Below are 22,447 nucleotides of genomic sequence, written 5' to 3' on the forward strand. Positions count from 1 at the left end.
TTTGAACTTAGACCTGGGAAACTCATGTAGCATGTGAGCCAAGAGAGCTTTCAGCAGCCTCTTTGCTTTTTTTCCTCCATTTCAGGACCCAAATACTGCAGCCTTGGTCTTGCTTGGTGTGAGATAAAAGATGCTGCCAGCAGCTGCTTGTCACGAACCGGTTAAATTTACACACACATCAGGCGGGTGTGTGGTGGGGTGGGACCCAACAACCTAACAACGGCAGTGGCCTCATTCTGGTTCGAAAGGCAACATTGACACCCCCGTATGTCACCCATCAGCTCACCGCTAAGCTCGCTCTCTCACTTGGGCTTCATTTGTCTGCATGCCAGCCTCCTCCTCCCTCTCTCCTGCTCTCCCTCTCTCCCCCTCTCTCTCTCTGCCGGAAAGCAGCAGCTTGGAGAGTTCTGCAGTTCAAACATTAAGGTAATTATGATGCAGTGGGCGTTGGGGAGGGGGAGTGGGTGGGGAGGTTGCAGGCCGTGGGGGGGGGCGGGTTTGGGAAATGGCTATACACTGTCCTGCAATGCCCTATTGTTTCAACGACTAGATGGAAAATTTGGAAAGCAGGGTGGGAAGGGAGGGGGAAAATCTAATGGGATTTTTCTGGGAAGGGGCTGATGCAGGAGAGGCTCTGATCTGGCTTCAAGTGGCAAATGGATACCTGGTGGTTATAGAGCTCTTCATATGGGTAGGGGCAGCTGCATACCTATAGACACACCTATAGCCACCTGTACTCACGGACCCATCAGGAATGGTTTTGGTAGCCAAAGGGAACCAGTTCTTTCCATATGTGCGTCTTATTGTCGTTGGACCTTATACCACCTTGTGCTCTGTAATTTATGGGTGCCTTATCCATATCCCTGCTATTCACAGCCTATTTTGCCTGGCCAGCCTATTTCTATACATTTGCTTTATGTCCCCTTGTTCATTCTGCCCTGCCCTGATGCCTCCACAACCTCTTTGCACCCTTAGACCTTCTGTTCCTCTTCTCCTACACCTCCATTGTTCTTCTCTGTCTTGTTGCTATACATCCCTTCCAGAGACTTATCCATGCGGTGCAGCCTAATCTACCTGCATGCTCTACCCCCAGCCTTCTATCTATACAGGATCTTACAGAAGGAAGAAACCTATTGAAACCATCCCCCCCGCAATGGCTTGCTGATCCTATTGTTCAGCTGAATACCCATCCCTCTTTCCATATTCATACTACACCGCTAATTTTCTGGATGCATCCTACACATCCCATTCTGCCTATACACTGCTATTACTATAAATGCTCTTGTTCTATGTACCCATACCTGTACATCCAGCACCACTGTATCCTATTCTTTCAGCGACATTGGGAGTGGCATGGAGGGGCTGGAAAATACTCCAGTTTTCAGGGTTTCTTCTTCAGCACTTTGAAGGAGAGACAAAGACCCCCTTAAGAAAATGCCCCTGCCTCGTAAGCTATCTCTAAGGTGAAGCTGGTTGTGAATTTGTGTCAGCGGGATTTTATCCTGTTTCAGACGTGCACGAAAGGGGCCATGGCAGGGAACGAGTCATGAAGATCTGGCTTTGCAGATGAGAATCAATTCCTCTCCTCTGCCATCTCATTAGGTATATTTTGTTCAGGCAGTGGCAGGTCAACATAAAGAAACAAATCCATGAATGAGGAGAAAAAGCTATGCAAAGAATGCAGCAAATCTATAACAGAAGGGTATTCTGTGACTGAGGAATGAGTGCCTAGGTTAGGTCTGATTATTATTATTATTATTACTATTATTAATTATTATTATTATTATTATTATCCAGTAGCACTTAGAGGCCACAACTGAGATTGGGGCCCCATTATGCTAGCTGTTGTATGTCACACCCAACCCCATCCTTGGGCCTCCCAACCCCCGGGGACTAGGGAAGGTGAGGACCTCCATTTCTATAGTGCCCCAAAATTCTTTCATCCTGCCCTGGGAGCAGCAGAGCCTAGAAGGGAAGCTTCCCTCGCTGCAGGAAGCAGGAGGCAGGGGAGGACCTGGATCCCCATGGGGCAAAATGGGTCCATTAGACTGAAAGGGACAAAACAAAATGCCAGTAGAATTGGCCAGAAACCTCCTGCTTCCCCCTTTGCTGCCTGCCCATTAACCGGCCCTGTGCACTTTCCTGCACGCTATGGCTCTGCCCCCCACCCCCTCTCCTTTCCCCCCTTTCCACTGGTCTCCCGGCTGCCCCATAGCCTCACCCCTCTCCATCAGAGAAAGATGGAGGTTATGGACCCTGATCTGCTGAGCCCAGCGTTCATCACCACTGCTGGTTCCCTAGTGACCACATCTGCTTCAAGAAGGGCCCAGCCAGACCAGCACCATGGAGAGCTCCTGGTGTGGCAGGTACCGCCGAGATTAAATTTAAGGAGCAATTTATTGTTGTGCAGTCAGAACCCTGGGAACAATCCTTTCTCCAGCCCCTCTCCCTCCTCCTTCACCCCCACCTCCACCCCCCCAGACCCCTTGCTAGTAGCACTGGGTAGAGGCAGGCAAGGTGGACAGAGACCTTCTGAAAGCCCTGCCCCCAAACCCCTTTCTCTATCAACATTCCTGATTTCCAGCCCCTGGGCTTCTCACATCCACTTTACTGATGTCCCTTAGTCCTGACCTGCAGCAATCCTGCTGCTCCAACCCTGGATCCCTCTAGAACAGAGACTGCTGCGCACCCCAACTTGTCCCAAATTCTACAGGGGTGTTTCAGGGACGTGGACAAACTCCCACTAAGAACTAAGCTGAGACCACCAAACTCACATCATATTTGGTGCAAGCAACAGCGAACCCAGATCCAGCATCTCAACCTCCCCTTTCCCAAGCTCCTTTCATGGTCCAGTAGCTCAGGTCACAACTGGGACTCAGAACAGCTGGGTTCTATTCCGGGCTCTGCATGACCTTTGGCAAGTCTTTCTCCACTCTTTGTGTCCCCCTCTGTACAACAGTGATAATGCCATCTCCCCAGCTTTGAGATCCATGGACAAAAAGCCCCCCTGCCAGCCCTCAGTCTTATTCCTTCCTCTGCTCACAGCAAAGAGGATTTTCATTTATTTTAATCTATTTTTAGCTCTGACCTTGAAATTCACCTAGAGGCTTCTCCAACCCAAGAGGGGTTTGATTTGCACACAGTCAGCACATGATAGTCAGCACATGTCACATTCACTGTCCTCAGGGAACATTTAAAAAAAAAAACCACCACCACCCAACACCACCACACAACTAACTGAAAACCCACTGAAAATAGGGCTGGCAAATTAGATGGCCAAAGATGAAAAAAAAATTGGCAAATTTAGAAAAATCTATTTGTTCCTAGAGTTTTGCTGATGTGGGGAATAATTACTTTTCCCAGAAAAAAATCTTGCAACCTGATTTTCTACCATTTCCTGCCCCAGCTTTGACTTCTCTGTGAAATGCAATTAACTTGGCCAGTTGTTTGCTGCAGAAATTCCAATGTCTAAAATCCTAAAGCCAGGGAGAAGGAAATAGGGTAACCGGAGATGGTGTGGCAGGGGATAGGGAATTTGGTGCTGGGAGAAAAAGGGGAGTAGGTTAGTCTGAGGGATAGGATCAGGGGAAGAGGACAGGAGGAGGGGCAGCCTCACTGCTTGGTAGGTGAATCTATCCCCCTAACATTCCCTGTGACAGCTTCCATTCCACTGCTGCACATTAATGTGCCACGGGGGACGTGTGCACCTACTCCTTCCATGAGGTGTAATTAAAGCCAGCATGGCTGAGTGAGATGAGGCTGGGCGGTAGTGGCTTGGAGAGAGCCAGATTAGTCTTTGCAGAGCCATTATTGCTGTTTAGCTAATGATCCAGAGAGCAGAGACGCCCATGCGAACAAACACTAAGCCACAAGCCCCTAAGGGTTTGTCTACACAGGAAAGCAGGATCTGAATTTACACCGCAATTGTTATACCAGCATGACTCCCCATGTGGACACACACCTTCTGGAACAAAAGGGCCATGGTCTGATTTAGTGCATGTTGCTTTGGAAGTGGTTTCAACTAAACTGAAGAAAAAGCCAGTCTTCTAGTGGAAGGAGAGTGTCCATGTGGAGAGTGATATGGGAGAACAGTAGAAAAAATCTCCAGACAAGCCTTTAGTCAAGGGGTCTGGCCTCACCAAGCCAGCAAGATCCAAGCAAGCAGGGCTGCCCTCCACCCCGATAATGCACCCTGCCTCTGGGACTACCCTCCTCCTTCAGCCCTCCCTCACGCCCTCGGAGCAGTGGAGGAGCGAAAGCCTGAACTGACGCAGAGGGAAAAGCCTGATTCCAGATCAGAGGGGCAGAGGGGCTAGGTTGAGGTGACAGGTCATCCGGCAACCCTTCAATGGCAAGCCTGGCTTGAGGGTTAAAATCGAGTGCCAGGCAAATGCCAAGCCCAGCGTGCAGTGGAGTCCATAGGAACAGAGGGCACCGCACAGGATGGAGTCCCGGGAGGTTTTCCCAACCTCCTCCTCAGCCTTGCGCCCTGCTAGAACTGCCTGCCCCAGCCTGCCCCTAGCCAGGACCAGCTGCAGAAATGGACACTAATAGAAAACCTTCTCAGCCCTGGGGGAAGGCATGGTCCAGGGTGGGACTGAGTTTGGGGCAATGGAGGAGGTTGGGCGTCAGGGGATTCTCCTTTCTTGATCCAAATTGGCTCAGCCATCCCTGGTTGGGAAACCCCAGCAGAGACCAGCTGCTCTTTGCCTGTGTCCCCTGCTTTGGGCCTGACCCTTTATTATTATTATATTCAGGTAGGGCCTAGAGACCCCACCCAAGCCTCATTGCACCAGGCACTGCACAGACAGAGCAAGAGACAGCCCCTCCCACAAAGAGACAGGGCAGCCCCAGTGGGACAGAAAGCAACTCTCATGATCCCCTTTCATGGGCTGGGAACTGAGGCACAGAGAGATCGAATGGCCTGCTGAGATCACGCCGGGAGGCAGTGGGAGAACCAGGATCTGAACCCTTAGACTGTGGGACTGCCTTTTTGTTCTAGGTTTGGACAGCTCCTGGCACAGTGGGATCCTGGTCCATACAAATAAATAATAACCCAGATCGCATAAGCCTTAGTCTGGTCTCTCAACCACCAAACTGCTCTGCCTCCCAAGCACTCTACTGAGGGAACCATCAGTCCCCTACAGCTCACGGGGACAGGCGTTAGAAGTGCAGTCAGATCAGACAGGCAGGCCGGCCCTCAGAGCAGCAGAGCCTGCATGCATAGAAAGGCAGGATCACATTTAGCTCATTCTGGAGATTTTGCTTGTACATAAGCAAGGATTGTCCCAGCTGTCAAGGTAGGACATGGGAGGGTCCATTTCCCCACTCTGTGCCTCAGTTTCCCCCTCTGTAAAATAAAGGTCAGGGTGTTTGTTGGGGGTGGGGATTGTGAGACTGACTATTAATTCTTGCAAGATCCCCTGATGGAGGTGGAAGAGGGGAGCTATGCCCTTAGTTGAATAGAAAACTAGCCCAACTGCCCCTCACCCTATATGACTGTGTGGGTATCAGCTGGTGTGGGCTGGCATGCCATCCCCCCAGGTTTTGTACTAAGAAAGGAAAAGGAGAGCATCATGCCTCTCTGCACCTGACGGCCACCCTGGGCACTGCTTGTGCCACCTGGGGCAAAATCGTTGGGCCAGACTCTCCGCTCGTGCAATGGGCATAGCTCCACTGAAGTCAACAGAGCTCCACCACCAGCGGAGGATCTTCACAGCAACACGGGCGAGGAAGCATGGCCAGCGAGCGCCTTGGCAGAGCAGCAGGAGGGGGCAGCTGACAGCACCCCCTGCTGGGCAAGGACTAGGGTGCGCTGCAGACGGGTCATTGCAGGAAGAAGGAACGTGGCCGAAGACACCGTGGCCGTAACAGCCCCGCAAGAGGGGGAGAGATCGCCCAGTGCTTGAGTGCCAGGAACTGTCCTGAGGAGAGAATTAGACAGATGTGGAAATGAAGGGCACACACAAAAAATAAAAGCCATCCCATCCTAGAGAGCATGGGCAGGGCTATGACATCACCAGTAGCCAATCAGGAAGCTCCATTCCACCCCAGAGTCCCAAAAGCTGTTTCAGAATAAAAGTCACCCAAGCATATTTAGCCCAAAATTTTAGTGGGGGCTGGGCCAAGTTAATCTCCTAATGTAAACTCCACTGAAATCAATAGCTTGCCCGCAGAGATGGATGGGAGCTGGGTGGACAGAGAAGATTAGATAGACATCATTCCAAAGGCTGATGTATGACGAGTGTTTTCTAGGAATGGAAAGCTGCTTTTCCATCATTGTCACATCAAGAGCCCTTCAGTTGCTTTATCCCCTTCCTTTGTACCCAGGGAAGCATCTCTTGGACCCAGATGAGGGGTGACGGGGGAAAGAGAGCGACATGGATGGGGTCTATGCAAGGGGATGGGGCAGCAAACAATTATCCCCACTCAGCTGGGTTTTTAATTGAACAGGGTTTAGTGTAGGATTTGCTCTCACCATCAGATCTGTGATCCTGACCTAAATCCAGGAGCAGCAGGGGTGGGCTTAAGGAGACAGCGTCCTTTAAAAAAAAAATAAAAGGGCATATTTATTTATTTATTTGCCCTGTGCAGAATGTCTCCTTTTCCCATCACTATCTTCGCAAAACCCATCCTCCCTCATGCAGACAAATAACTGGGGCTGCCTGGCCGCTGCAGCCGAGGGGACAGCACTCCCCGCCCCAAATTCATTCATGTCACCATAAATGTCTCAGCTGGCCAGTTCAATTATGTTTGCTTTAATCCTGAACTCTGGGGAGGGAGCAGGGCTCCGTGGAGAGAGCAGGAGTTGAGGGACCTAGTTTCTGTTTCTGGCTTTGTCACCAATTCCCTGGATGATCTCAAGAAGCCAATACTCTGTGCCTCAATTCCTCCAGCTCTGCCTTGGGGAGAACAAGACTCACTTTGCTCTCAAAGCCCCTTACAAAGGCAGATAAGACTCCCATTGACTCCTGGGTTTTGCTGGAGCACCCGAGAGAGGATGATTTGTTCCCTGCATCCCCACCCTGCCCCAGATCTAGTCTACACACACTGTATGAGATCTAGCCAGCTGCTCCTTGCAGGCCCTCCCTGTCTCTTCCGTGTTTCCCCGCAACCAGAGGGCCATGCCCACCTCTCTCAGCCTGGTTGAGAAAGCAAGCTGCACCTACCACACAGACAGCAGAATTTAATTGCGGCCGGCTCAGCAGCAAAGTCTTGGGTCCCCGGTTACCTGCCCATAGAAGTAACATTAATCACTGGGTCCTCAGCCTTTGATCTACATTAGATCGACGCGAATGTGACAGCAGCCTGGTCATGGTGCCTTGTGCTTTGCGTTTTCGCATTTTGAATCATCCTGATCCATTGCATGATCCTGACCATTGATACTGTGACCCGTTAACCAAGCCTTCACCCTGCTGATCACAAGAGTTTCTCGAAGGGAAGACATGGGGGACCATCGGATGAAAGGGACCTGGTTCTCCCCTCCCACCAGAGTAACTCCATGAGCTTCACTGCAGTTACTCCTGAGTCAGGGCCTACCAAGCCCAAAGGCCATGGATGGACTCCCATTGACTTCAGTGAGCTTTGGATCAAGGCTTTTCTCCTCTTACTCTAGTGTATCTGGCTCATTAGCAAAGCCCTGGAGAACAGACTAAGGAACAACCCTTCACTCAGGAGGACGGGTGACCCATCAAGTCTTTTTCCACCTCCTATTTATATGATTCTTTGGAACACAGAGCCCGACAAGGCTTAATCCATGTTGAAGCTGAGCCCCAGACCTGCTAGGCCTGGTAGTTTGTAGCCCTGGCCCCCTAGGCCTGGCCAAGTCAGTTATGAAAGTAAAATAATTGCTTGAGCCCCAGCACCTCTTCCTATCGGCGTCAGAGAGAGGATTGGGCCCACAGACAACAACAACAATTGAGCCGTCATGACATTAGTCACAATAACTTTGAAATCCTCCACGCAAGCTGTCCTACAGTCTCCTCTGGGCATGCTTGTTTATACCAGCTCAGCACCAGTTCCTTCCCACACATGCACATCCCTTTATCATCAGTTTTCTTGTTGAGTCAGAAAAGGTAATTTACAACTCCTGGGGCCTGCCTCTTCTCTCACTTACACTGATGTAAATCAGGAATAGCGCTGCCCACGTCCCTGGCATCACAGCCATGAACAGTCAGCCAATGTAGGAGGAGGATGACGATGAAGAATCTGCATCACTGCAGCATTCAGAGGCCCCAGTTGAGATCAGGGCCCACAGTGCTAGGTGCTGTACTTTCCCAGAGGGAGAATCTGTCCCGGGGCAGGGTCTCTTTAAGGAAGCCAGGTCTAATCAGCTGCCTTCCAGATTGGGGTGATTAAAGCCAACAAGCAGCTCCCTTCAGGGAGAGGCCTGCAGGGAGGAGGGTGAGTCGAGGTGCCAAAGTAAGAACCCAGTTTGTACGTGAGTCATTGCTAGATGGAGTGTGATCCTACAAAGAGTGGGCTAGGAAGGAGAAGGGAGCAGTGAGGATGCCCTGGGTTCCCAGGCAAAGGGCCTGAAGCATGAGACCAGCAGCGTATGGATAGGCTCCTGCAGGAAAAAGGCAGGGGAAAGGCACCATCTAGAGCCTGGCTCTACCTTGAACTGTCTTATTTTGGAGAAATAAAAAACTCAGTCCCTGAAGAAGAGAGACAGAAATCCTGGGGCTGAAGCAGGTTCTGTGATGCACTGGCCAGTGAGCTGGCCCTCTGTTCTATGCCTCTCCAGCCCCAAAGAGCTAACACTCTAAATACACAAGACAGGCCAAAGGTGGGAGGGGAAACAGAGGCAGAGAGCGGGGCAGCGACTCACCTAAGGTCACCTGGCAGGCCGGTAGCAAAGCCAGGAATAGAATCCAGACCTCCTGAGCCCCAGACCAGCACCCCCACATCCTTTAGAACATCCTGCTTCAGAGGAGCAGAATCGCTACGTCTTGTGCTTAGAAGTGGTTTTACTGAAGATAGCGTTTATTAAGCCTAAAGGGACATTTTCTCCACTTAAGAAAAAACATGTTTCATTCCCCAAAGCGAATAGGTTCCACACTGCTCAGATCCCTAAACCAGCCCCTTTTACCTTCCCTTTTCTTTAAAAGGAATAATTTAAAAAATAGGCAATCATGGGGATAAAATATTAATTCCAGCCCCTTTCCCCAGCTTTTGAGATGAATCACTGAACTGGAGGACCACCGAGTGAATGCACCTCACTGAAACTGTAATGAAATCCTTCCATTAACAGGGTTATTATTTTTAAGGCAAGGCCCACTAAGGTTTTCACAATTGCAGTTCAGAGTGTTGAGTGCAGCTGGTGGACAAACAGATCCAGCCTGTCCCTGCTTTTGAGGGCTCTAAAAAGAAATATTGTGGATGTGTTTAGTGCTCATGAAAGGCGACTTTCTCTGCCAAAGCACCTCAAACCTGGCCTGCAATGTGCCAGTTATTACAATACGGCCTCTCTCCCCTGCCCTGCAGCCCCCTCTTCCTCTGCCAACACCCCACACTGATGACCTGCAGCCCGCTGGCTATTCCAGCTCTGCCAATGTACCTCACTCCTGACCTTCAGCATCCACTCATAGTCCTGCTCTGGGTCCTTACATAGCTCTGCCAACAGACCAGTCCTGTGCCCCACACAGCTCCAGCACCTCAGTCACTCCCCTGCTCCTCCAGTTCTGGGCTCCCCACACAGCTTAGCCAAGTCCTACCATACCATTCCCCTCTTGTTCCAGTCCCACACCTCACCAGAGGCAAAGGGCCAGATTCTGAGGTCAGTTACATCAGTGTCATTTCCAACTTCAGTGGAGTTACACCAGTTTCACACCAGCATAACTAAGAACAGATTCCGGCCCCTCTTGTGTAGTGATGTCACGTAACGGGTAAACCTTTGTTACAGCTTAGGATGAAACCATTGGATCCTCCCTTGAAGTCAGTGGAGTTGCAACAGGCACTAATTTGGCCAGTTCCATTAGCTGGGATTTGGACTCTGGGTCCTCAGTGGCGAAAGGCAAGGGTGTAAACTCAGTGCCAGCACTCATTAGATTTCAGACTCATTGATCAACATCTCCGTCAGAGAGGGTGGATTTTCCTTTCCATCAGAAAATATTAGGGCCTGGATCCTCACAGGGGCTGAGCACCTACAAATCCCACAGAAATGGAGAATGCTCATCACCTGGCAGGATCAGGCCGGTAGCCTGTCTCCGTTTGCCTGGAGGTTGAGCTCTCAGAAATGGTGCAATGCAGATGGGGTCATTATTAGGTACTGAAGCACTTTCTGCACTAGCCCCGCAGAAGGGCAGCTTCCATCTAATGCTGTCTCTTACATGAGGCACTGGAAGAAGGAGCCCATCCCTCCTGCCAAGCCAGCTCAGCTTCACGCTTGTTTTGTGCCATCCTCGATAACCCATAGCCCCGCCGCAATGCTGCGAACTCTCGGGGAAGGCAGATTGATGGGAAACAAGCAAGGCAGCCGTGACAGAGACTGGGCCTGCATGAAGCCTTTGTTTAGAAGGGCCACAGCTCATTTATTTCTGTTTGCCTGCTCTGAAAATCTCGCCTCGTTTTCTCCTGTCGAGCTGAAGCATCGACAGAGCTCACCAGTGCAAAAGGACATCCCCCAGAAAGCAGAGACACTCCCAACAGAAGAGATCCCTCCATCGCCTTCCCAGGTTATTAGCTAGAAGAACCCCTTTTATTCATGCACAGCACAGACCCCCAGTCTGCCTAGAGCAAGCTCATTCCTTACACCTCCAAACTCAACGTCCCTTATGAAAAATGAAGCAAAGCAACATTCTCTTCCATGGAGACTTGTTTGGACTGACATAGGTTTACTGCCTGGGTCAGATCTCTAGGGCAAATGCTGGTTTTCAAGACTGCCACCGTGTCAGGGTTTGGGAGAGAAGTGAGCTCCAAAGATGGGCTATTAACACAAAAGAAATGAAAGGAGACTGTAGATTTAGCAGTCACTCAAAAAAAAAGGGGGGGGGGGAGACGACCTTCCTTGCTATATTATTACTAAATAAATTAAATATTGATATTGTGGTAGCAGAGAGGCACCAGAATTGCCCTTATTTGGGTTTTCTATGTTAGGAGTTTATGTTTCAATTATTCTGGCACTTGATTTGTCTCTGTAGCACTCTCCATGCCTTCGATGGCAAAACAGGGGTGTATTATTAATTATTATTCACAAAAGATGCCTATCCCGAGCTCTGGAGTTCCCCAGCGTAACTGAATTTTATAACCACCACACAATCCAGTGGGACTGCTCTCTCCAGTAAAAGTCAGTAGAGAGCAGCAGACCAAAGCATCCCTGCAGCAAATACATATGGCCATTTAACAAAACTATCCATCTGTGAGCTCAGCCCTGCAGACACTTCTGTAGGTCAATGTTTGCAGGATTGGGCCCTATCTTAGGTAGTTATAAAAGTCAAATTGCTGGGGGGGATTGTCATTAATATCATATGTATATAGACATTATTATATTTAAATGACCAGACCCAAAATGTGCTTAGCGTTTCCCAAACACACAAACTCACAGTCCCAGCCTCAAAGAGCAAACTATCAAAGGCCCCAGTTCTGAAAACCCTTAAGGGAAGGGCCTGATCCAAACCCACCAAAGTCAATCGGAGCCTTTCAATTACCTTTAAATAGGTTTTGAATCAGGCCTACAGCTGAGTAATTTGAGGCAGGTTAGCACTGCTCAGACAGGTCGAGCTTTGCAGAACAAGGGTCTTTACAAATAATTGAATACCACCCATATTATTATTGAACATCTAGGTCACATTAGCTTCAAGCTGCAAATCAAAACAGGGCCCATTTTTGCTAGGCACGTGTCATTGCCCGAAATTGTTTACGCTGCAGGTCCCTTCATCTGAACTAAAAATCAAAATAATTATCTAGCTCTGCTAGGTATTTCGAAAGTGCTCATCATCATGAGATCTGGACCGCGTATAATGTAGATCTGATGGGATAAAATAGAGAGCGTCAGTAACAACTGATAAATCAGAACAGAATGGAAACCAGTCTGGTTAGAGATATTAATGAAAGCATCATGTGATTGTTTGGAAGGCAGCCAGGCCAAATATTTTGGAGGGGTTTAGCGTATGACTGATGAAAAAAAAAATCTCCTGAGGTTTTATTGCAACTAGAGTGTGAATATGTTGATGGTCAGTTCACAGGAGGAATCTGCTGGTTTGGAGATTTCCGTGCATGCATGGTCACTCCCCCCGCTTGCTATAAAAAGACGGAGATTCACAGGAGGAAATAATTTCTCTGTGAAATTCTCCTATCTCATTCCTGGCTCTGGCTAGAGACCCAGTCTTCCAATACTCACAATGCAGACGCACTGGAGTCGACGGGACTGCTAGCTGGTTTAATGGCTGCAGCATCAAGCCCATGGGGCGTGTGCTTCTACAAATCTACTCTCGGTTATGCAGACGTCAATCCATAGCAACCTCATTGAAGTTAGTGGAACTGGAGCTGCTCAGAATTTACAGTGGTGTAATGGAGATCAGAATCTGGCCCCCAGGTGCAGGGCCATATGAAACCATCTCTGTGTATTCACAGGTCTTCAACTGATGAGTTCAATCTGCCAGGTGCTGAGCACCCTGGCCCGGTCCAGCACCAACTCTGTATTCCACTCAGGGGAAATGAACCTAGCTAATAATGACTCATTATTGTATGAATAAGACTCGTATACAGACACAACCAAAATCAGACCAAAGACAAGGCACAAAAACAGAGGGGTGTTGGGTGCAAATGGGCCACGTGACAGCAGGCTGCCCAATAACATGCTTTCATTTCTATTCATTAGGCATGACTAAGCATATCACGTTGGTATCTGGGTCTCCAGCCTCCCTGTAGGTCATGGGATAACCCCCAAAACTGTGAAAATAAAGAAGGGAGTCCCCTGCTCACCTCCCTACTCATCCCACAGCATCAGGGGGAGTTCTAACACTAAGGAAGGCAGAAAAATCCTATCCAAGACTTTGGCACTGATGGTCACTGCTGTTACCTCAATGGTGGCTCAGAAAACTACCCTTCCAGGGTTTGCTAAGGGACCTGCAAGTGGCAGAGCTCCTATTGACGTCAGTGGGTTTGGGATCAGCTCCCAAATCACCCCGACAGCTCTGCCTCTCTGTCACTTGACTGAGCTCAGTGGTGCGGCATGAAGAGACTCCTGCTCCTTCCCCATCTCACCATCCTGGCTCTCCAAATTTGGCCGGGTTTGTTGCAGATACACTGGCTGGTGGCTGTGTCAGAGCCCAGCGGAACAATGTTCCCAGGCTAGGAGAGCTCCATAGCAGAGCCAAACCCCTGACAGATTTCTTTGCACAACAGCATCCAAGCAATATATGGGTTGCTTCGAATGATCAGAGATAACCAGAGATGAGTGGCCCTCGCAGCGTGGAGCAGCATTAGCGGAGGATGCTAATATCCCTGATTGGTCCCTCTCACTGGGTCTCATTTTCTCCTTGCTGGTACTATCATCAATATCATTTAAATGATCATTTTAATCCCCGCACTTCGCTCATCTCTGGTACCCTTTTCTCCAAGGACTGCAAAGAGCTTAAAAAACACCCAGTAAGCCTCCCAGTTGGCCCGGTAGAGATAATAACTCTGACTCGAGCCCCTTTTACAGCTGGGGAAACTCAGACAGAGAGGGGAAGTGACTTGCTTATGGTCATCCAATAAGTCAGTGGCAGAGCCAAAGGAAGACTTGAAGAATAGTTCTCTAGCCACTCAATATTTTTCCTACCCACAAACAGGAATAAAATGAAGAGACCCAATTCCCAGTCCCAGAACCATCCTCCTCCCCCCAAATCTGGGAATAAAAATCCAGACTCCCTGCCCCCTGCTAAAAATTGCTCATTACCTTCCCTCCCAGGCCTGGGAAGAAAACCCAGGTGTCCTGACTCCCACTTCTCTCTTGCTGTAACCATGACTTAAACGCACTGCCTTCCCTTTAAGTATATTTAAGCAGAAGTAGCCAGGATTCAACTTCTAGGAGTAAAAGACCCAGCAGGGAACGCCAAATGAATTTACCCGAGCTACAAAGAGGAGGTCAACCATCTACTCGGCCTCATCCCTGCAGAAACCTGGATGCCCTCTATTGACTCCTGCGGAGAAATCCACTGGCAAGGCTGGGCTTCTTGCAGGCTTTCTGGATCACTGCAGGCCTGCAGAGCTAATTTGTCAGCTCCGTTGCCTGTAGGTGAGGACAACCTAGATCCATGGATTTTAGGGCAAGAAGGGACCATTCTGACCACTGACTCTAGTCTGACCTCCTGTATAACATAGGCCAGGAAGTTTCACCCTGTTCCCCCCCCCGTATCAAACTCAAGAACCTGCAATACAATATAGGATAGAGATTCGTAGGCTTTATGGACAGATGGGATGCGGATCATCTTGTCTGATCTGCTGTTTAACAGTGACAGACCATAGAATTTCACCCCCACCCCCACCCCCACCCCACTCCTACATCTATCCTATCCTATCCTCCATCCCTACTGTTATGTCCTGGGGCTCTTCGCAGCTGGCTGAGTTCTGGTTCCGAGTCCCACCTGCACCCAGCACTAAAAACACACCTGGATTCACCCCGGTCCAGCCCATCAGCTCGCATGCATTGGACCAAAGGCTTGAGGAGGGCAGGCTCCTGAGCTGGTGATGCAGCCCACTCTCAGAAGGCTCATCCAAAAGAAATGAATTACAAATATTGATTAGATTCTCATCCGTCTGGGCCAGGCTCGGGTAGGGGAAAGGCTGGGAGGGGGGTGGCGGGCATGGGGGGAGAGAGGGAACCAGGAGGAGGGGACAGTTAATTCAAAAAAATGAATTGCTGCCAAGTGGATTTGGATCCCAATCAATCAAGGTCAGGGTGCTGCAATTCCCCGTCGATAGACATGGGCCCTGCTGACAGGCGAATTGACTGGAAGGGAAGGCTGTGCTAGGCGGGGTGGGGGTGGTGATGTAGCCTTTGCCGACCTCCTGCAGCCTCTCATCACTTCCAGCTAAAAATACACTAGACAATATCAGCACAACACAAACAGCCGCGTCCCTTCCCTCACCCCGGCCCCCTCCTAGGATTGGAAATAGATCGCTGAAGGGCGGAAAGACACAATGGTAATCATTGATGGGGGGATGGGGCAAAGAGAGAGAGAAAAAATAAACAGGGGGAGAGACTCAGGGCCCCGGTTCCAATCTGGCTGGAGCCCCATGGCGTTATTCCTGATTTACACCAGCAGGATCAGGCCTGTGGAGTGTAATGCCAGGATGGTGGAGTCAGAACCGGCGCTGGCCCTTTAAATGATGCAATATTACGAATATGATTAATCTCTTATTTATAGCCCCTTCCATTTTAATGGGGCTCCCTGACACTGGCAGCAAACTGATCTCACTGCATCATGCTCAGACTCCCCACCCCATTGACCGAGGAAGATCCTGGGCTCTGTAAGTGCTTGAGAGAGCCTAACCTCCCCCGTATGAAGGCCAGAAAGGGCCAGAAGCGGGGAGGGAGTTACTGGGAAAGCCAAGGCAGTGGCCAATAGCTGGCCCTGCAGCTTTGGTCATTAGAATCGCTTTTGCTGAGCAAGGGGATGTTGAACCTTGGCTAGGACAATGACGCTGTTGGATCCCATAGCGCTGCATGCCAGGCAATATCCTTGATGCTTTGTGAGCTCATCTAAAGGCCTGCTGGCAGAAGCAAGGGGAAGGGCCCTTGGCTTTAAGGTCTCCTCTGAAGGGCAGCACCTCCCAAGCACTGCACTGCAGCATCAGCCCCAGTGACAGGCACCCTCTGCACCCTGCTCCGCCACTGCCACAGAAGTGGCCACGGAACGTCTGGCTGATCCCAGCTACCACAGACGCCCCCCTCCATTTCCCTCCGGGCGGGCGTGACAGTCACAGCTGCCATCTCACACACTGTCTCTCTCCTACCCAGCAAACCGCCTGACTACCTCCCCCCACTAGCCCAAGGGTACATGTTCAAAGGGATTCACACCAAACTGAGTAGGACGCGGGGCCCCGATTCCCCACTGCCTTGCCCCCTGGGCCAGTCCCTTTCACCAGTGTCAAGTGGGCGTGCAATGCTGCCAATTCAGAAGAGGAGCAGGCTGAGTTTGCACTGGGATAAAGGATGACACAACAGAGGATCTGGCCCCGGGTCTCATTTGCCCCTGCCTGGTGCCTCAGCTGGTCAACTACCCTGGTGTAAACGGAGTGTCAAATGTTACCAAGCTGGAATCCTCGACTCACTCCCCTCTCTGCGCAGCTCTTTCCTCTCCCGTCCTGTAGCTGCCTTGTCTACTTCAATCCTCAGCTCTTTAGAGCAGAAATGGTCTCTCTCTATGTGTACATGCAGCCCCTAGCACAGCAGGTTCTGATCTCAGATCAGATGTTCATCAGCTACTCTCTAGGTTTTCTCCTCCGGGAGCATTCCAGTTTGCAGAGGCTTTAATTTGGGTGGATTGTATTGTTTCTTTGTTAAAATCATTTGCAAAAGAACATCACGGACCAGATCCTCAGCTGGAGTAAATCGGTTTCGCTCTCTTGATGCCAAGGCAGCTGACACCTGTTTACAGTAGCTGAGACTCTGGCCCGTTGTATCCTCACAGGAGGACAGCGCAGAGTCACAAAGCTCTGGGCTGGGAAGAACGGGTTGTTTTCAGCTTGTTCTGCTACCGAGTCGATAAGAAAACACTCTCCTTGTCTCCTGCTTTTTAAGGAGCTCCTCTCTCTGCTGCAGCTGCCTCCTGTTATTTATGTTTCTGTCTCCGTTCACCAGGGGTTATAGTTATTGTGTGTAATACAGTAGGCCCAGGGTCAGTCAAAGCCCCCATGTCACATCTCATCCACTAGACTAGGGGCTGTGGTGAGAAGAAATAAGGCTTTATTTGGACTGTAAGCTCTGAGGCAGGGACCGTAGGTGAAATACTGGTCCCATTGACTTCCGATTTCAACCCTTGTCTTTATTTTGTATGAAGCATCTGGCCTGCTTTTGCAGCAGGGCTAATAATGAATTATCCCATCAGGTACAGTCACATGTCACCTTCTCCTGCACCCATTCCTCTCACCCACCTTAGCTCAGCAAAAGGCCACCACTGTCTCCTGCTATCCAGGGAGTCAGCAAACACACCTATGCACCGACCCAGCTATGCCCATAATGGTACCATACAATTTGTTGTTGATCAGATGGAGCATTTTAAAGATTTATTTAATTGAAACCATGCATCCTAGAATGGGTTTTGCAATCAGTTAACAACACCGCCGAGTTCAAAAGATTTGCTATAGCGCACTGCAGAAATCAGGGCGTTTTACATTGAGTTTAGGTCTAGCGGGCTTCAAAGGATGCACATCCCGCTCGTTATAAGCACAAGTCTTGTTTATCTAGGCAGCAGCATGCTAATACTAGCCGAATGTACGCATATATCTCCTTTTAAAATACCTGCAATTATTTATCCATATGAAAGTGAAAGAATTTTATTTATTAAACAAATCAGTGATCTGTTTAGCGTTACTACACAAACCGGGGTGCAGTTTTTTATAGGCTAGAAATCTAGTATTGGGTTACAGGGACAGAGTCAGGAAAGAAATAATATATTTAAAATGTATATATTTTAAAATTCATATGCTACCAAGAACACCCTTAGATTGCTAGTGCAGAAAGAATTTTGAAAATCTACTTTCCCTTTTATTTTGTCTGCTTTTGTATTAGTCATTTTTAATTCCACCTAGATAGGACAATGAAAATAGCACAGCTGATGTTGGGTCAATTTCACTTCTTGGTTCTCAGGCGGAGCTGCAGCGTTCAGGGGTTTGCCAAGACTGCAGGGGAATTATTTAAGCTCTGATCTTGCACTGAGAATTGGGGATGTAGGTATACAAACAAGCCATTGTTTCAATTTAAAGCAAATTATGAAAATATTAATATTAATAGAATCATTTATTTTTAACAAAGAGTGGCATTTTCTAAAGCACTAAGCAACTCTGCTTCTGCAGAAGCCAAGTGCTGTTCAAAATCCTACTCAAAACCAAATTATTCGGCCTAACTATTGTGTGGCCAATTGTCACCATTTTATCCCCACTTTCATGATATTTGGTGGTTTTCTTAAAGCCCCAGCTCCTGGAATCAGGTGATTATATGAGAATCTCAGTTTCCATTTAAAAAAAAACAACAACAATATTGCTAGCCCTCATGAGTGTGGGGAAAACAAACAAATCCCCATGAATCCTGAAGGCTCAAAAGTCAAATAAAAATAAACTAAAAATTATTTTTATAAATCTTGTGATTTTGGAGGCAGAATGGGGCTGATTCATGATTTTTGAAGCCTTGGCCTTAGCAACACTGAAACCATCCATTTTAAATAGCAGAATACTATGCAATTACTAGGACAAGACTCTAGGAAATGCTCATGCCTGTAGCACCTGGACACCCTGGGCAAGTTTTGGGTTGGATAGCAAACAACATTTGGTTATTTGCATCTGATAATAATATAGCACTTTCCATTTTCCAAAGGCACCTGTCATTACCCCCACCTAAAGCACAGAGGAATGATGGGACTTGCCCAAGATCAAACAGCAAGTCAGTGGCACAGCCACTGACATCACCCAGGAGTTCTGAGCACCAGCCTCACGCTCTCATGACATCACCCTGTTAGCTCTGAAAACAAAACCCTTAAACCAACAGGTGCAGTGACCCCCTTACCCTTTACAACTATAGGGCTATGGCTCAGAAACCAGCGTGTTCCCAGCACCTTTCCCTATTTCCCATCCCATTCAAGCTGAGAGGTTGTGGCTAGCTTGATTCTTTTGCCTTTTGAGGAATAATCACAAGGCCATGTCTTTATTTGCCAGAGATTTACCCTCTAACTCCACACCCATGATCTCTGCAGAGGGGCCTGCAGCCCATCCCTACAACAGAAGTTGTTTCTAATATTCTAAAGAGGGACTGGGGCCACCATTACCTTCCCCCCACCCGCAGAATAGACAAAGGCCCTGGATGGTTAGATCTGCGTGAATAAATGTTGCAGTGACATGGGGCTTTACATGGTCAGCAGCTTCATCTCTGTTTTCTATCTAACCCAGGGTCTGATCCACAGCCAAATGGAATCAACCAGCATCTTTCTATTTACTTCAATGGGCTTTGGATCAGGCCCCACGCTCCCCACCACATGTACCCTCCTGCTTCTGAATAGCTCAGATCCATTTTATCTGCACACAAGTCCTGTGAGGAGTGACAGAGATTCTATCCGTGTGGTTTAAGAGCTGACTAAATAAATACCACAAGAGCAAATCTTGTCCATAAACTCACCCTCCACTGTTAATCTCTCTCTGATGCGCAGCTGACTCTCAGACACGTCCTTGTGATGGGTGAGGACAAAGTGCAAGGCTTGCAACCTGCATCCTTGATCTAGTTTGTTTCTTTTCTTTTCTTTTTCTTTTTTTTTTTTTGTGATGATGAGCAGGAGGCTGCTCTGGGGTCTAGGTCTATGCGCAATCTGCAAGGGTGAACCCCGCAGCTGGGTTTAGTCACTCATCACGGAGTGCTTTGCAGAGGGGAGTTTGGTTGCGTTTGTTAAAGTCAATCCAGTGAAGGTGCAGGGAACTTGACCAAACCCAGCTGCAATCGGTAGAAAGGCGGGGGGGGGGGCATATTCCACACGCGCCCATTTGCCGAAACAGTTTAAATCCTAGGCTGAGTGGATCCCCACCTGAGAGTCATTGAGTGTGGCTGTTTTAGCTTCAGCTTGGACTTGCCTTGGCTGTCTTTGCTTCTCTTTGTCCGTTTAGTGATCGCTGGGACTTTTGGGGCTCCCTTTGGACATGAAATTAACATCTTTCATGAGCTAATCTTCAAGATTCAGGGGAAAAAACCAAACCGGGTTCAGCGGCAGGGCATCCACTGAAAACCGGGGGCATCATTATGAATCTGGCTGCAAGAAGCAGCTATGGGAACGCGGCTCATGGGAGTTTAGAAACGAGATTCGGGTTTTGTGCGATTGCAGGGGAACGTTTTATTTAAAAAAAAATTCCCGTGAAAGAGCCGGTCTTTTCGGTGCTTCTGGGTTTCTGATTTCCGTGGCAGATCGCGGAAGATTGAATGATATTTACTGAGGACTTAAAAAAAGCCAGCCCACCAAACAATCTGCGACCGATTCTAGAACGGGATTCATTGATCAAAGCAAAATATGGACCCGAGCAATGGGCCGCCAGTGTCCTTTGCTGGGACTCTGGAAAATGGGGAGCAGGAGACGGGAAAGAAATGGCTTTTCCCCTGACTAAATTATCCCCCGACAAATGCGGACATTTCTCTGTGCACTGCAGGCGGTTCTCTCTATTCAAATGAGTAATAAAATTAAATAATTTTCAAAGACCGATCCCGTCCCATAAACGAATTTTCAGCTGAGACTTTCTTTTCCCTTAAGCGCTTCCTGGAAACGTCGCTTTTCACGGAGCCGGATCCCCTGCTCAGAGCTCAAAATCTGCCACAAACGCAACCAGAGCGGAGATCCCCACCCGAGAAGCCAGAGACACGCGTGCTGACTTCCAGCAGGGAGCCCGTAGAGTTTTATATATATATATATATATTAAATCCCACCTAATCCTTGCAAGTGAAAGAAGAGTCTGAACTTTTAAAATCTCTTTGTAATAATAGGAATAATAATTCATAATTAATACACCCTGGTAGCCCTCCTTTTTAAGAGGGTCTGATTCAAATAAAAGTCTTGAGTTTGTTTTTGTTTTTTTATAAAAGCAGGGTGACAAATGCAACGAAGCCACCCAGAAAATACAGAAATCAGGCCAATGAGTCTCCATTCTGAAATGATCCCTTGAAAGGTCCCGATGCCAGCCCCTCAGCGTGACTTTTATCTGCGTGCTCCTTCGACGACACCTTTTGGGCAGGCACCAGCAGTTTAGTCGGAGATTCGGACATTGCGGCAGTTCTAATTAGGGGGCTTGACGGTTGTTGCTATTTGTTACTGTCGTTAGATATTTATCTGGCTTGTTGTCGTTTTCATTTCCGCGACCCTTTACAATGCGTTGTGTGCCTCGTTCAAAGCCCAGTGAAATGTCGCCGATACACAGAAAACTAGAAGCCACAAAGGCGGCAGCAAGACACAACAACTGAGGGCAGGAAGGGAAACCCGGGTGAATTCATAGCGGAGTCTTTCCGGAAAGGGTTAAATCCTTCTATAGGGTGACACGGCAGGTCCAATTAATATTTATGCATATAGGCTAAACCCATGGTACGCTCTGGGTGTGCCGCTAAACATCACTGAGTGGGGGCACACAAGGGAGAGGGGTTTAGTTTGGTTTTGTTTACACGTGAGTTTGTTTATATGTTGTCCAGGTTTTGACAATAGAATCGTTGAGGATTTTTAGTAAATGGGAATACACTTTTCGGGTGTGTGTGTGTGTGTGTGTGTGTTAATCATCCATGCAAGTGTTAGTCATCAGAAAGGAGATTAAATGGGTGATATGATTTGCTTCCCTTTCCGCTGAGAAATATACAGATTTTTTCCCCCTCACCCTCACACCGTAAAAAAATAAATCGACATTGCAGGCTGCCATCAGCTGCAGGGACGCCTGGCCCTATTTCCTAGCAAGTTAACAGATCTCAAGGATTGTTCTAATCTCCCAGGTGCATCAAAGGATGCGGGGGACACACCGATGGGTGGCTAGTAGGGCGAAGGATAGGAGGGGCTGAAGCACAAAAATAGCCTGCGTGAAATAGACAAGATAGATGGAGAAAATGTCAATTTCAGCCTCCGGGATAACATCTAGACGGAAGAGAGCCATTAGCTAGCAACTTGAAAACTGCAGAAATCTGCGTTGGTTTGTTTTGCTTTGTTCCGAAAACGGAAACGTTGTTTTGGTTTTGACTTCATTTAAAAATGGGATTAAAAACTAGGATCATTCCGCCTAAGCCGAAACAAACCAACCACAAGCCATCACGTGCTAGAGAGACTGAAACAAACCAGGTTTCAGAGTAGCAGCCGGGTTAGTCTGTATTCGCAAAAAAGAAAAGGGGGACTTGTGGCACCTTAGAGACTAACAAATTTATTTGAGCATAAGCATTTCGTGAGCTACAGCTCTCTAAGGTGCCACAAGTCCTCCTTTTCTTTTTTGTGAAACAAAACAGAAGGCGATCCGAGATGGTCCACGTATGTCCTAAGGACACTTCAGGGATTTAATTCAAAATATAAATAGGGTGGGAAGTATTTTTTCTTCCAAAGGCCGCACGATAATTCCCCCCACTGTCCAGTTTGCTGCTCCGATCTCTGGGTGGGTTTGGTCTATCCGACTAACGCCAGAGGTAAGCCCCGGTGACGCATCTCCCCCGGCGCTCTCCATTCCTCTGAAAAGTTACGTGTCGGCGAGGAGCTCCGCGCAGTTTGGGGCATCACCTCCGTCCTCCGGGGCGGGGGCTTTGACCCCCGTT

The 22,447-nt window shown here is 48.6% G+C and overlaps 2 long non-coding RNA genes across 2 annotated transcripts; one reads left to right on the plus strand and one right to left on the minus strand.

Annotated features, from left to right (window-relative positions):
* Nucleotides 1-253: 253 nt before the first annotated feature.
* Nucleotides 254-20,988, plus strand: LOC119845557. Its single transcript, XR_005289630.1, has 2 exons — nt 254-426; nt 20,430-20,988. It is a non-coding gene; the product is annotated as an uncharacterized LOC119845557 (long non-coding RNA).
* LOC122458287 lies at nt 2,509-19,632 on the minus strand. Its single transcript, XR_006278266.1, has 4 exons — nt 19,316-19,632; nt 7,170-7,231; nt 6,479-6,542; nt 2,509-5,924 (listed from the first exon to the last, which is right to left on the minus strand). It is a non-coding gene; the product is annotated as an uncharacterized LOC122458287 (long non-coding RNA).
* Nucleotides 20,989-22,447: the final 1,459 nt, after the last annotated feature.

The sequence above is a fragment of the Dermochelys coriacea genome, chromosome 19 (assembly GCF_009764565.3).
Source record: "Dermochelys coriacea isolate rDerCor1 chromosome 19, rDerCor1.pri.v4, whole genome shotgun sequence".
In the NCBI taxonomy this organism is placed as follows: domain Eukaryota; kingdom Metazoa; phylum Chordata; order Testudines; family Dermochelyidae; genus Dermochelys; species Dermochelys coriacea.